The following is a 14,211-nucleotide window of genomic DNA, read 5'->3' on the forward strand; positions in this document are numbered from 1 at the left end:
CAGTAGTGAATATTAGTCTACTTTATTCTTCAATATTGTTTAGTGATGTGACGAAAAATCTCCTCGGGGAAGGTGTTTCGCGCGGATAGTCGCTAACAATTAAAAAAGGGGTCAGACGATTGTGTAAGGAATAGACCTTTAGAAATAAAGTCTCAAAAAGAGGTGTTTTATTGGCTATGATTTACAATTGGAAATAAACAGAATGTCTCTAAGGGACGTAAGCATACGAGTACTAAAAGAAGTGTTTAAATTTAAATTAAGAAATTAAAGTTACATATTCTCCGTTGGAGAGTGTTTGATTCGGGCGTCTTGTATCTATGTTTTCTCTTCATTTTATATTCATTGATGATTTATTCGTGACAAACCGCTTGGAAACTGTTTGATTGTTTTATAACTATCTACTTTCTTTATGGTGGCTAACTTGTCGTAGAACTGTCGTCTTTAACTGTTGTCATTACTCTTTGTCGTTCGATAGCTTTTAACTGGGCTCCTTGAATCGTGGGATGTGACAAGATAACTTAATAACTGCTTCAATAATTGCTATTATGGATAACCATAATATTTTATGCTTGCTAAGATCCTGAGCCATTCAAAGGTTTGGGCGAGAACGGAGTTATCGCTCTGGGTGACCGTAAGGTAGTCCATTCGCCCAAAATACAAGCTTGGGCGATGATGTTATCGTGTTCGTGGGCTTCCACCGCATTCATCAATAATCCTGTTTGGACCTTTATTCTGGATTCCCTAATTGGGTTTCACTTTTTGGGCTATTTGATTTGGGCTGTACTTTTAGTATGTCAACAATTACTTCCAATATGGCAGAATTAATACCAATTATTAATATTCCAGCAATATTTGAAATTTCCAAGAATTTCAATCATTATTTCCTTCTACAGCTTGAAAAAGGTGCAGCGTTACAAATCCTTATAAACCCAAAAGACACGCCATTTCATCGCACCACTAAACCACGTCTCTATATTTCGTGCTTCCTCCTCGCTATTTTACTGTTCATCTTCTTGCTTCTCTGTTATATTTCTCTGGCAAAGTTTAACAAAACTGTACTTTGTTTTCAATGATGACTTTACAAACTTAATTTGATGATTCTTTTAGTTTCGAAGATTTCCAGAAAATCCTTACTAGGCCGTATGTAAATCCAAACTTCCTTGCACAAGCTAATGCTGACCTCAATGAATTCTATCTGGGTCCATCGTTCAATAATGCTGAAACCGTTGGACAAGTGGCAGTGGGCCAGCTGTTCCCTTGCACTCAAGGTCCTTCGTTCCTGAACTCTCTGCCATTGAGGCCGATTCGCGAAAAAGGTATTCGCACTTGGCCCAAAGTTGATGTTATTTTTCGTAGATGGCATGCATGTCTTGTGAATCATGACCCTACCAAGGCGATTTTTGATCGTGCTAGGATTTCAGACTTATTAGAAATGACTCTTCAACCCCCAATTTTCGACACAATGCTTTTTCCTATTGCTTTGAGTTTTTGGTCTTCTGAATATAATACCTTCATTTTCTCTTTTGGTCCCATGTCTATTACTTTAAGGGACGTTGGAGCTCTAGTAAATCTTCCGCCTTTGGGTGATACCATCTTTCCTGGTATCTTGATTTCCAGTGTTGCCTCGAAATTTGACAAGAAACTTACTGAGTGCTATTCAAGCCTGCAAGGCTTTTATAATCACTCAAGCGTTGAACCTTCCCATACTGAGCGTGTGGCATTTTTTCAGATTTGGTTCTGTAAATATATTCTCTGCGTGCCAAGTATGAAACCTTCTACGAGCTACTTACCCATAGCGCATGAATTGGTACGTGGTAGGCCTTTGAACTTAAGTTCCTTCTTTTTAGCTGCGCTTTATAGAGGCACGACTTCCCTTCAATTTCAACTGAATAATAGTGCATCTCCCACTGGCAATGGGCCCCTTTGGTTCACTCAACTGTGGTTGAGAGCATACTTTCCACCACTTAGTGCTCCATCCATTTCCCTTCGTTCTGCTAGATGCTATGGGCCAGTCATTAATCCACTGAACCCTGTAAATATGTCCAGCAGGGACTTTTTTCATTCTTTTATACCTTAAATTCGATTCCTTCCTTCTTTCATTTTCCTACTCACTTGACTACAGATTATGTGCAACCTCCATCTACTTTAGACAGTGCGAGTGCCTCTCTGCTTGTTTGGGTTCAGTTTTTGATTAGGAGGGATTTGTTCCACGATATTTTAACTGGAACCAATGCCAAAGCTGGGGTTGAAATATATTCTCCCCAATTTTTTGCTCGCCAACTTAGTTTTGGCCAAACTTGGCCTGTTCCTCCTTGTTACTTCAAAAATTTGACAGACCATTTTTACACTATTAATAGGGCAGAGGCACAAGCTATAGATGCTCGCAACATTCTTTTGACGAGCAAATTTTCATTAGCCCCTTTCAATTCTAGCTGTGTTGTCCATCCTCTTTTCGAACAGCTTTGGCCATCAGTAAAACGTCGATTGTTTGCAACTGATGCTGATCGTGCCTTCCATTTACTGGACCAGCCAGGCACTTCCTCTACTTCTCCTATTTTGGTCACCCCTGTGTCCATTAGGAATCCTTCCTCTCCTGCTCGCTCTAAACATTCTATCCATCCATCTGCTTCTCTACCTGCCAAGACTACTGTAGCTAAAGGTGCATTAACCCGCAATCGGTAAGTTTCAGCATCTCCCATTTTGCAAGATGATAATGATGATGATGATGATGACGACGCTCCTCTCATCCTTAGGAGAAAGGTAATTGAATTTGTTTATTCACAAACATACTTTTCTATGTACTAATGGTTTACCTGAATTTCTCAGAAAAGTTTAGCCTCTCCTTCGAAGGCTTTGGTTTTGGCAGCTCCTGCTCCATCATCTTCTGCTGAAGCTACTTCGTCCAAATCAGCTGATGAAGGGATTATGCTTAAAGAGAAACCCTTAGTTCCGGAACCTTCATCACAACCAGTAGAAGGGCCACCTTCTTCCCAGGGCGCCGACCCCCCAAACGTCGAACCAGAAAGTAATACATATTTTGATGTTTTACCTTTACTTGTGCTACTGTTTTCTGATTCGTTGCTTCTTGAATTATGTAGAGGCTCCCATGGGCCTGCCCGTTGTGGCAGAGTTTTCTCGCCCAGATAAGGAAAGTCCCCATAGGTGGTGGAGCCAACTGGTGATATGCTTGAACTTCCCAAGATTGCCGATGAGGCAACCTTTTGCTTCACTTTCATTTTCGCTTTATTTATTGTAGTGAAAGTCCTCAATGTTGGCATTTTTCTTTGCAGGGTGCTGATGACATTGTGCGTTCCATCTAGGACTTGTTTACGTCTCGCCCTATTTCAACCAGTCACCCTTCTGCATTTTCAGAGGAAAATATGAAGTTTTTCAAGCAGTCGGTACTTGAGTATGTGTCTTTTATGGACATGGATATCGTCCAGGCTAGTGCTACTAAACATAAGGATAAGCTTGAGCTATTGAGTGCGAAATTGGCGCAAGCACTTACACTTCCGTCGCTCAATGTTTCTGCCGACTTTTAAGCGACGTTGAAGATTGTTTACTCTGACATCCTCTTCTTGCTAGCCAAAAATGTTGAATTGAAGGTCAGGAGTACTCAATATCTTCGTGCTGCATCTGAAAGAGAGTCTTTGCTTCTAGAGATTAACAAAGCCGAGGACGAATTGAAAGAAATCTCTTCTGACGTTATGATCGAAGACTCTATGATGACAAGTTTGACTGTAGAGATGAAGGAGTTTCAAGCAAAGATGGACAACTGTAGGGCGAGAATGACTGCTAAAAAGCGTAATGCTTCCCAAGGAATTGAACGAACCAAGTCTTTGGTTGAGTAGTACAAAAAGCTGGAGGTTGATGACGATTTTGTAGTTGAATTAAATGTTGCTTTTTCTCAACAGAGCGAAGATTGGGGGAGACTTAGGGAAAGAATTCGTTCGACCTGGGGTGAATTGTAATTAAGACATCCAATGCCTTAACTTTCCTTTTGTAATTTCGTACTAACTTTCCTTTTGTAACTTCGCACTAATTGCCATTGCTAATTTTGAATGTAACAGCAGTTATCGTCATTAATGAACGACTAATTTGTCTACTTGCATATTAATTGATGTTGTCCTTAATCGTCAACCTCCCAAGCATTCAATTGCTTTATACTAAGATTCATGTACATTCTTCCTTGGTATTTTCGTCTCTTTTTCCAAGACTTAGGGTCATTTGATTTCAGTCATTAGGCACGAATTTGGCCATTCATATTCTGTATTTTCACCTTCACGCCTCTATAAATGCGTGTGTATTTCGCACTCATCATTTTCATTTCCATTCTTTTTCTCAAAAACTAATTTGCTGCCATTATTTGACATCTCAACAATTGATTCAAAATTTTCGTCTTCCATAGAAATAGATCATTTGATCCGCCCATTTTGCTATCTATTTTGATGTCACTTTTGGTATGGGAGATGTAGGAAATATTCTTTGACCAGCAAAGTTCTTCCCATCGTCTCCATGTTCTTTATAAGGAGTTCAATGATGGAAGACAATTTTTGAGGATGCTTTTTAAGCCACTTTGCTTGCTGAGAGTGCTTCTCAGTCTCCTTACCCGTTATTGTAGTAATGCGATTAGGTAGGCGATTTGAGGATTTTTTTTTTTCCTTTTTGCTTGTTGAGAGTGCTTTTCGGCCTCTCTGTCTACCCTTGCAGTAGTGCAATCAGGACGGCAACCAAGGCCGGCCACCCTTTTGCTTGGCAATCGACCGAGAAATTAATTTGCTCTCAATTGTAGCTTATAGAGCATTTAGTATTTTGTATCTCACAATTTGTAATGAATATTTGATAATGAAGGAATTTATTTGAACGTATTTCGTTCTAGCCATATTTGTCTACGATCGTTCAAGGCAATTTGATTACGCTTTTATTTGTTCATTCTTCCATAAGGAAGGAACATACTATTTTAAATATTTGCCATTAATGAACCTCATGTTTTTGGTGCCATATAAATCTTCTAAATGATAGGCTCCATTAGGCAACACATTATTTACTTTATATGACCCTTCCCAATTGGGCGACCACTTGCCATACTTTGGATCATTGCTATCCAAAGGGAGTATTATTTTCCAAACCAATTCGCCAAGGCTAAATGACTTAGCTATAACTTTTTTATTATAAAACTTAGCTATTCTTTATTTTTGAACTTGCAATCTATCTAGGACGTCCAACTTTAATTCGTCCAACTCTAATAAGTTTTGAACTAGTGATTCGGTATACTCATTATCACTTAACTTATGTTGCAAACACACTCTGATTGATTGCACATTGATTTCCATAGGCAAAACGGCTTCCTGTCCATAAGTAAGTTGGAAAGGAGTAACTTTGGTACTTGACCGAGGTGACGTCCTATAAGCCCATAAGGCATTGTTTAGACATTCGTGCCAATTTCTGGCATTTTCATCTATCATTTTCCTTATGATATTTTTTAGAATTTTATTAGAAGATTATGCCTATCCGTTGAAGTGAGCGTAATATGGTGTGGAGTTCGCTAACTTAACTCCAAACTCGCTAAAGAATTTTTTCACTTGATCTCCATTCAAAGAAGTTCCGTGATCTATCATCAAAATTTATGAAATCCCAAATCTATAAATAATATGATCACGGATAAATTCTATGACTCTTTTAGGTGATCTCCTTTAAAGGTATCGCTTCTAGCCACTTAGTGAAAAAATCAGTTGCAACTATAACAAATGTATGTTGCTTGGATGATGGAGGATAAATCCTCCCTATCAGGTCTATCGCGCAACCCTTGAACGGCTAGGGTTTGATAATGGGTGCCATCTCTCTTGCTGGTTCTCTTTGTATTGGACAATACTTTTGGCACGCTAGACAACTCTTTGCATATTGAACACATGATTTTCCCATCTTGGGCCAAAAATATCCATTCATAATAATTAACCATCTCATCTTTTGGCCAGCTTGGTGAGCTCCACATATCCCTTTGTGCACTTCAGCCATGATTGTTCTAACTTCTTGCAAACTTACACATTTTAGTAATATACCATCAGAACGTTTCTTAAATAACTCTTCACCTATCAATGTATAGTTTAGCAAACGCAACTTCATTTTTCTACTACCTCCTTCATTAGGTTCTTTAACGAACCTTTTAATCTCTGCCCTCCAGTCTATTGCATCTCCATCTTGTATGCAATTAATTTCAATCCATCTCGCCCTTCTTTGGACTACGGGCAATATTACTCCATATTCACAAGTAGATTTCCAATCTAAAGCCTTTGAATACCCTGAGACCATCTGGGCCAACTTATTTGCTATGTCATTATATATCCTATTAACACATTGAAGCTCTACTTGGTCGAATTCTTCCAACAATTCTTGGGCGATTTCATATTGACTTATAATGGAATCACTTTTGTACTTAAAATCACAGATCAATTGGTGAATTCCCAATTGAGAATCGCCTCTAACAATCACATTCTTTATCTCCATATCTATCATTAATTCTAAGCCCACGATTAAGGTTTCGTATTCGGCTTGATTGTTGGTGTACATCCTATCCAAAGTGAATGCGAACTTGTAACAAATCCCTAAAGGATTTATCAATACTACTCCTACTCCTGCGCCTTTAGAGGTTTTTGACTCATCGAAACATAAAACCCAAAGTTTTAATTCGAATGAATCGATTTCTAATTCAATTTCTTCAGGCATGTCAAGGCATGGATGATCGGTCGGAAAGTTAGTGAAAGCCTGATTTTTGATTGCCTTTTAGGGTATGTATTATATTTCAAATTCTGATAACGCTAAAGTTCAAAGGCCTACCCTTTGGTGTAAAATAGGGCGAGAGAACATATACTTAACCAAATTTACTCTAGAAATCAAATAAACGGTTACGGGCCGTAAATAAGCCCTTAATTTCGTACATGTGAAATACAATGCAAGCATAATTTTTCAATGGCAGAGTAATTACATTCACATTTTGTTAACCGTCTACTCAAGTAGTAAATCGTCATTTCTTCACCAAATTGGTCTTCTTGCGCGATCATTCCAGCTATTGATTCTTGTTCAGCCGATATATACACTTTCATTGGCTGTCCTTGGATGGGTGACACCAACACTGGTGGACTTGATAAATATGTCTTTAGGTTTTCAAAAGCATTTTGATGCTCTTCTTTCCAGACGAATTCATCCTGATTTTTCAGTTTTAAAAGCGACGAAAAAAATTTAGTTCGCCCTGCACAGTTAGAAATAAAACGTTTTAAAAAGTTTACTTGGCTTAAAACATTTCCAATGCTTTTTTATTGCTAGGTGGTTTGGCCTCTAAAATGACCATCGCTTTATTTTTATTAAGTTCAATCCCCCTTTTTATACTAAAAAATTAAGGAAGTTTCCTACATTAACACCAAATTTACATTTCAATGGATTCAATTTTAGTTTATATTGCGTCATTTGCTCAAATGAACATCTCAATTGTTCAAAATGGTCATCTTCTTTAATGGATTTGACCACTATATCATCTATATACACTTCAACAAATTTGCCTATCATATCATGAAAGATCAAGTTCATTTCCCTTTGATAAGTTGCTTTTGCATTTTTCAGGCCGAAAGGCATAACTACCCATTCAAAACATCCTAGAGATTCAGGACATCTAAAGGCAGTTTTGTGTATATCTTCCTCAGCTATATAAATTTGATTGTATCCTGAATACCCATCCATGAAGGAATATATTACGTGTCCGGACGTTAAGTCTACTAAAGAATCTACCGTAGGTATTGGATATTCATCTTTGGGTGTAGCTATGTTTAGGTTCCTAAAGTCTATACACACCCTTAATTTACCATTCTTTTTTAGTACCGACATGATATTGAACAACCACTCGACATATCTGGTTGTTATAATAAAACCTGCTTTTAGTAATCGCTTTATTTCTTTCTTAATCTCAAGAAGTACATTAGGAGTAAAACGCCTAGGAGGTTGCTTATGAGGTTTAAAATTTGGCTTGGTTGGCAATCTATGTTCTACCAAATCTCTATCTAAACTAGGCATATGTTCATATTCCCAAGAAAAATAATCATTATATTCCTTTAATAAAGCGATTAATTTATCACTAATCTCTTGATCGAGCATCTGGCTGACGAATATTGGGCGATCTTCCCCTTAATTGTCAATATTCACTTTAATCAGATGGTCTTGTGCTTGAGCGTATCCAGGCTTGGTGATCCTCATTACTTCATCGTCCATTTCCCTTATAGGCACTTCTTCTTCTAAACAATCCACCTTGTTGACTTCTCGGCCAATACTTTGCTCCAACTCGAACACTACCAGTTTGTCTCCCAATGCTTTCAAGACTGCTTCTTCTTTCGTCTTGTCTTTACATTTTGTATTGAAAGCCATTAATTTGGCTTTGAAGGCCTGAATATCGGCCATTTACCTTTGTTGCTTACAACTCATTTAAAACTCCTTGATTACTTTTTTGCCAATTACTGGCTCTTCCATGGCCACTATGTTTAGCCTTATTTGACTGAACATTTCAGTGAATGCATCTACCGAAAACGGCTCTTCGCTCTGTGCAACAATTTGAGTTTCTTCTCCATCTTGGACCACTCTGACAGGTCCGTAATTTCCTTCGTACATGAACCTTTTCCACTGGGTTTGCTTCTGCGATAAAAGGTCTATGATCTGCCTACACCACTTCTGCTTCACCCTTGTCATTCCAGAAAATCAGGCATTGATGGAGAGATGAAGGTATGCAACGACTTCCGTGTATCCAATCCCTTCCTAATAACACATTGTAACTAGTAGGACCATCTATTACGAAGAACACTATGGTCTTAGTAATTGTCCGTACAGTTATGTCGAATGGCATAATCCCTTTAGTTGAAGTTGCTCCTCCATTGAAACTTGTAAGGATGACTTCTGTTGGAATCACATCACTTTCTGTTTTTTCAAATTTTCTCATCATCCTAGATGGAATGATGTTTATAGCTGCTCCATTATCGATAAGTACTTTCGCCACAGGTATACCGTTAACTAAAGCCTTAACGTACAATGGTCTCAAGTGTTTAGTTAACTTCATGGCTGGTCTATTAAAAATAATCTTTTCGACAGCATCTATTTCCACTTCCTGCTTGTTCTCTGTTGAATTGTCCTTTTGTGATAAGTCAACGTGCAGTATGTCGCACTGAGCTTCTGCTTCCTGAATTTCCTTGTTATTGTTTTGTAATGCTTCTTCTTCGGTTGTGGGAGGAGACATTATTTTTGGAGGTGATCCATACTTTTCAGAGCGAGGTACTCTCTTTTTCCTCTTGGGCATCCCGTACAGCACGTAATAATCGAAAGAACGCCCAGATGGTTCTCCCAACAAGTCCACTTCACGAACTCCCTCTTGATGTAGTTGCTTCAACAGAGTATTGTGCGATACTCCTCTATTTCTTCTTTCTGCTTCCAGATCAATTTCCTCTTCGATATCCGTCATACCATCATCCTCTCCACCATTGTAGGCCCTTCTAGAAGTTTGGCCTTCTTCACATTCCAACACACATGCTTCTTCCTCTCTTCTTCTTCTTTCTCTTTGTTCTTGAACTCATTGGCTAGTAAATAGTTATTAGCCATGACAGGAGGTAACGTACCAAACTGAATAGTAAGGGGCTGATTTGGATCTTCTCCATCCCTTCTGCCTCGCTCAAACTTCGATCTCCCAGAAGAACTCTCTGGCAATTCTTCCATCAATTCACCTGTACCAGTCTCCTCACTGTCTTTGAGAACATTTTGACTGGCCGCCTCGAGTAGTTTAGGCGCCTTAGGACGTGACACTCCATGTTGTTGCCTCATCATCCGTCCATAATTCCATTGAAAACGCCTTTGTTGGGTTCTAATCATCTCGTTGAAGGGTATCACCCTTCCTACATTATACTGGAACGAATGCTATACATTTGGTTGGCGAGGTTGCGGCTTGAATGTTCTCCCATTATTTATTGACCCGAACTGCCTTTCAAAAGGCGGTCCCCTATAGAATGATGTACCTCGTCCTCTATCAGGCTGAGCGTTTGGGAAAAAAACTAGGGCGATGGTGATGCTGCCATATCCCTAGTTTCTCTGTATTTTCACTCACTTCTCTTTTACATATTGCACACAGGACATTTTCATCATTTTTAGGCTCATTCGCTTTGATACATTCAAAGACACTGGGGTGTGGCCCCGGGTCCTCTTCTCCGTCATCTATAACCAACTTGAATTTTGGCAACTTATTTTTGAAACCAGTCGTCACCATGTTCACCCCAAGTGGCTGTATAAAAGGGTTTTCATCCACTGCCATCTTCTTCTTATCCTCGAGCGTAATTCGTCCTAATTAAATAGCGCCCTGTAACACATGGCAAAAAATCAAACAGTTGTTAGTCAAATGCGACCATGCATTATGCCACTTACAATATTTTTTACCCTTGATTTGTTCAGGGCTTGGCAACTTATGTTTATCGCTCAACTTTATCTGTTTATCCTTATATAGTTTGTCAAATATAAGGTCAGCTTTGGTTACATCGAACGAGAACGTTATAGCCTTTTTGTTTTCATCTTTTATAGGCTCATCCTTACCCGACGATCTAGGCTTAGCCATTATAGGACAAGTATACGTGTCTCCTTTGATTAATTCGGCCAAACACATTTCGGTTTGATCGTAATACTCGTCATTAATGGTATGAATATCAAAATTTGGATCTCTATAATAAGTCCCGTTGCTAGAATTTTTCATTTGCTCTTCTTCTCTTATTAATCGTTCATACCTAATCACGTTTGCGCTCAATTGAAAAATATCAGGAAATTCCCTGTCTTGGAATTTCTTTCTCAAATCAAAGCTTACACAACTTTGAGCCATTTTGACAAACTCATTTTCGGGCAAATGTACAAAACATTTACTTCTTACTGTCTTGAACCTTTGAAGGAAACCTTTTGCCCATTCGTTTGGCATTTGACGTAGATTCATCAAATCGGCCAAAATAACTTCAGACTCAGTCTTATAAAACTGAGCATGGAACAATTGCTCCAATTGTTGCCATGTTTGAACAGAGTTCGCTGACAAATTGATGAACCAAGAGAAAGCTACTCCTTTTAATGAACTAGGGAACAACCTCAGTTTGTGGTAGTCGGTTACTTCACCACTTTGCAGTGTGAATCGCCCTATGTGTTCTAGAGTAGACACCTCTAATAAACCGGTAAATAATGAGAATTCTGGCACTTTATACCCTCTAGGCCATGGATATGCTTGGTCTACCCAATTAGGGTATGGCTTCGTGTAAGTCGGTCTAATGACAAGACGTACCCCAAAAGCCATTTGATCCTGTACTATTTCCATAATTTGATTTTTCAACATGACGTTGAGGTCATATGGAGTTCCTATCGGTTGGTTGATTGATTGATTTGCCTGAGGCTTGATGTTTGGTCCTTGGTTGGCAACAAAGTTGCCATGCTTTGAGCCATTGTTACCATTAGCCTGAATATTTATTCCATCATTGACACGTGGGGTATTCTGTCAATTATTTAGGATATTGTCTCTTATATTTAGGTCACCCCCTCAAGTTAGATGTACCATTACCACTATTCTGATTTGGGATTACACCATCCCCCTGGTTTGAAGTAGGTGGACCAAAAGGTGGTTCTATCCCCTGATTTGGACTTAGGACTTGGAAATTATGTCCCACGATTGTCCTAATTTGAAAGTGATTGGCAATAGGCACAACTGGCCGACAAATTTGGCCTACTAACTTATTCATTATTTCATTTAATGTATTCAATTGTTTGGCCATGTTGTCATAATGTGCATTCCCATTCTGGGTAAATCTTTCCATATTATGAATATTTCGTTGATTTACCTGTTCAACGACATCCTGTGTGAGTTCTTCAAGCAATGTACGCATGGTTCGAGGACTCAACTCTGTCATTGGTTCGTAACGACTGTGACTGCTCTGACTCTGTCCCTCTGTTCGTGGAGAGCTTTGCTGCTCCTCATATCGCTCGATCACAGACTGGATTCCTCCCTGACTTGTTGCTTCCTTATCAGATTTGTGAGGCATATTGTTTCACCTTTTGTATCTTCAACACCAAACACCAATGTCCCACTGGGCGCGCCAAATTGTTTCGCGCGGGTAATCGCTAACAATTAAAAAAGGGGTCAGACGATTGTGTAAGGAACAGACCTCTTGAGACAAAGTCCCAAAAAGGGATATTTTATTGGCGATGATTTACAATTGGAAATAAACAGAATGCCTCGAAGGGGCGCAAGCACACGAGTACTAAAAGAAGTGTTTAAATTTAAACTAAGAAATTAAAGTTACATATTCTCTGTTTGAGAGTGTTTGATTCGGGCGCCTTTTCTCTATGTCTTCTCTTCCTTTTATATTCCCTTGATGATTTCTTCGTGACAAACTGCTTGGAAACTGCTTGATTGTTGTATAACTACCCACTTTCTTTATGATGGCTAACTTGTCGTGGAACTGCCGTCTCTAACTGTTGCCATTACTCTTTGTTGTTCAACCGCCTTCAACTGGGCTCCTTGAATCGTGGAATGTGATAAGATCACTCAATAATTGCTATTCTGGATAATCATAATGTGTTATGCTTGCTAAGATCCTGGGCGATTCGAAGGTTTGGGCGAGAATAGGGTAATCGCTCTAGGCGACCGTAAGGTACTCCATTCGCTCAGATTCTGGGCGTCTTGCAAGCTTGGGCGATGATGTTGCCGTGTTCGTGGGCTTTCACCGCATTTATCAATAATCCTGTTTGGACTTTTATCCTGAACTCCCCAATTGGGCTTCACTCTTTGGGCTATTTGATTTGGGCTGCACTTTTAGTGTGTCAACAGAAGGTAAGTCGCATCTCTGAACTACAATTCCACAATAATGAGAAAGGTATCGAAAGTATGGAATTACCAAAAACAGGTAAATTTCAAGTTCGTAACTGAACTTCCTGCGAAATTTTGATTGGATCACTAAATTTTAAGTTCTCTTTGAAATTGATATAAATTACTTCGTATTGATCTTCCATGAAATCATCGAAAATGATAAAATGATGAATATGACAATGTTCATAAATTTAAAAGATTAAAAGACATATCGCAGAGCTAAGAATGCCACCAAAATGGTACATGGAAGATTCGTTTCGGTATGATTTGTTCATTTTTCAATCATATCGATTAGGGAGGGAGATTTATCTACCCCAAATCTGAGATTGTCATGGACTGTCTTGGGGTGAGGTGTGAAAATCATTTATAGTCACTCATAATAATAATTATTTTTTTTAGGGTGGGGGTGGGAGTGGGAGAGGGGGTGTATTTAGGATTTGACCTCGTGGAAATTTTGCCCCTTTTGATAGCCATTTTTTTGTGTGCTCATTTTTAATCGCACATTTACATAATAAAATATTTTGTATATAAATTTAGTTTTTTTACATTCTTCAAAAAATCGCTATTCAAACTATTATTTTCAACAACAATTATATAAGGTAATTATATTCACATCACAATTTTATTGTTTGTACTGCATTTTAATTACAATTAAAGTTCTTAATATTTGCTCATTATAGCAATTATGTCACTAATATTTTTCATTTCATTTTTATCCTCAAACTTTCCACAAGTCAACATATTTTATATTTGATAACAATTTTATGTTCTAAAGTCCTTTGAAATGAGGTATAACAACATATTTTTCATCATTTAAAAAAATAAAAAGTGCGAAAAAATATTTTTCTCTCATTTCAAAGCATAAAAATAAAATATTTTGATATAAATCATCGTCAAGAATGAAATATACTAATTAATGAAAAGTTAAATATATGAATTCGATGGGAAAAAGTAAAGAAAATAATTGCTACAGTGAACAAAGATTGAGAAGCGTAATTGCAATTAAAATGTGGTGTAACGAAAGTGTCAATATAATCACCCTATTATATGACTCTACAAGTTTTTTATTATTGTGGAAGATCTCTTTATTGATCATTCATATTTTTTCTTCGAATTGGGAATTTTTAACGTAAATTTGTATTTTTCTTTTCGCATATAATTTTTTTCTATATTCCAAAATAAATTCTTTGTACAAGTATTTTTAACTATAAATATTATTTGACAGACTGAACAATATAGAAGCAATTTGGCTAGTGTGCGTACAACTTGTCATAATAATGAGGTATATTTTAGAAATCAAAAGT

The sequence above is a fragment of the Olea europaea genome, unplaced genomic scaffold (assembly GCF_002742605.1).
Source record: "Olea europaea var. sylvestris unplaced genomic scaffold, O_europaea_v1 scaffold1266, whole genome shotgun sequence".
In the NCBI taxonomy this organism is placed as follows: domain Eukaryota; kingdom Viridiplantae; phylum Streptophyta; class Magnoliopsida; order Lamiales; family Oleaceae; genus Olea; species Olea europaea.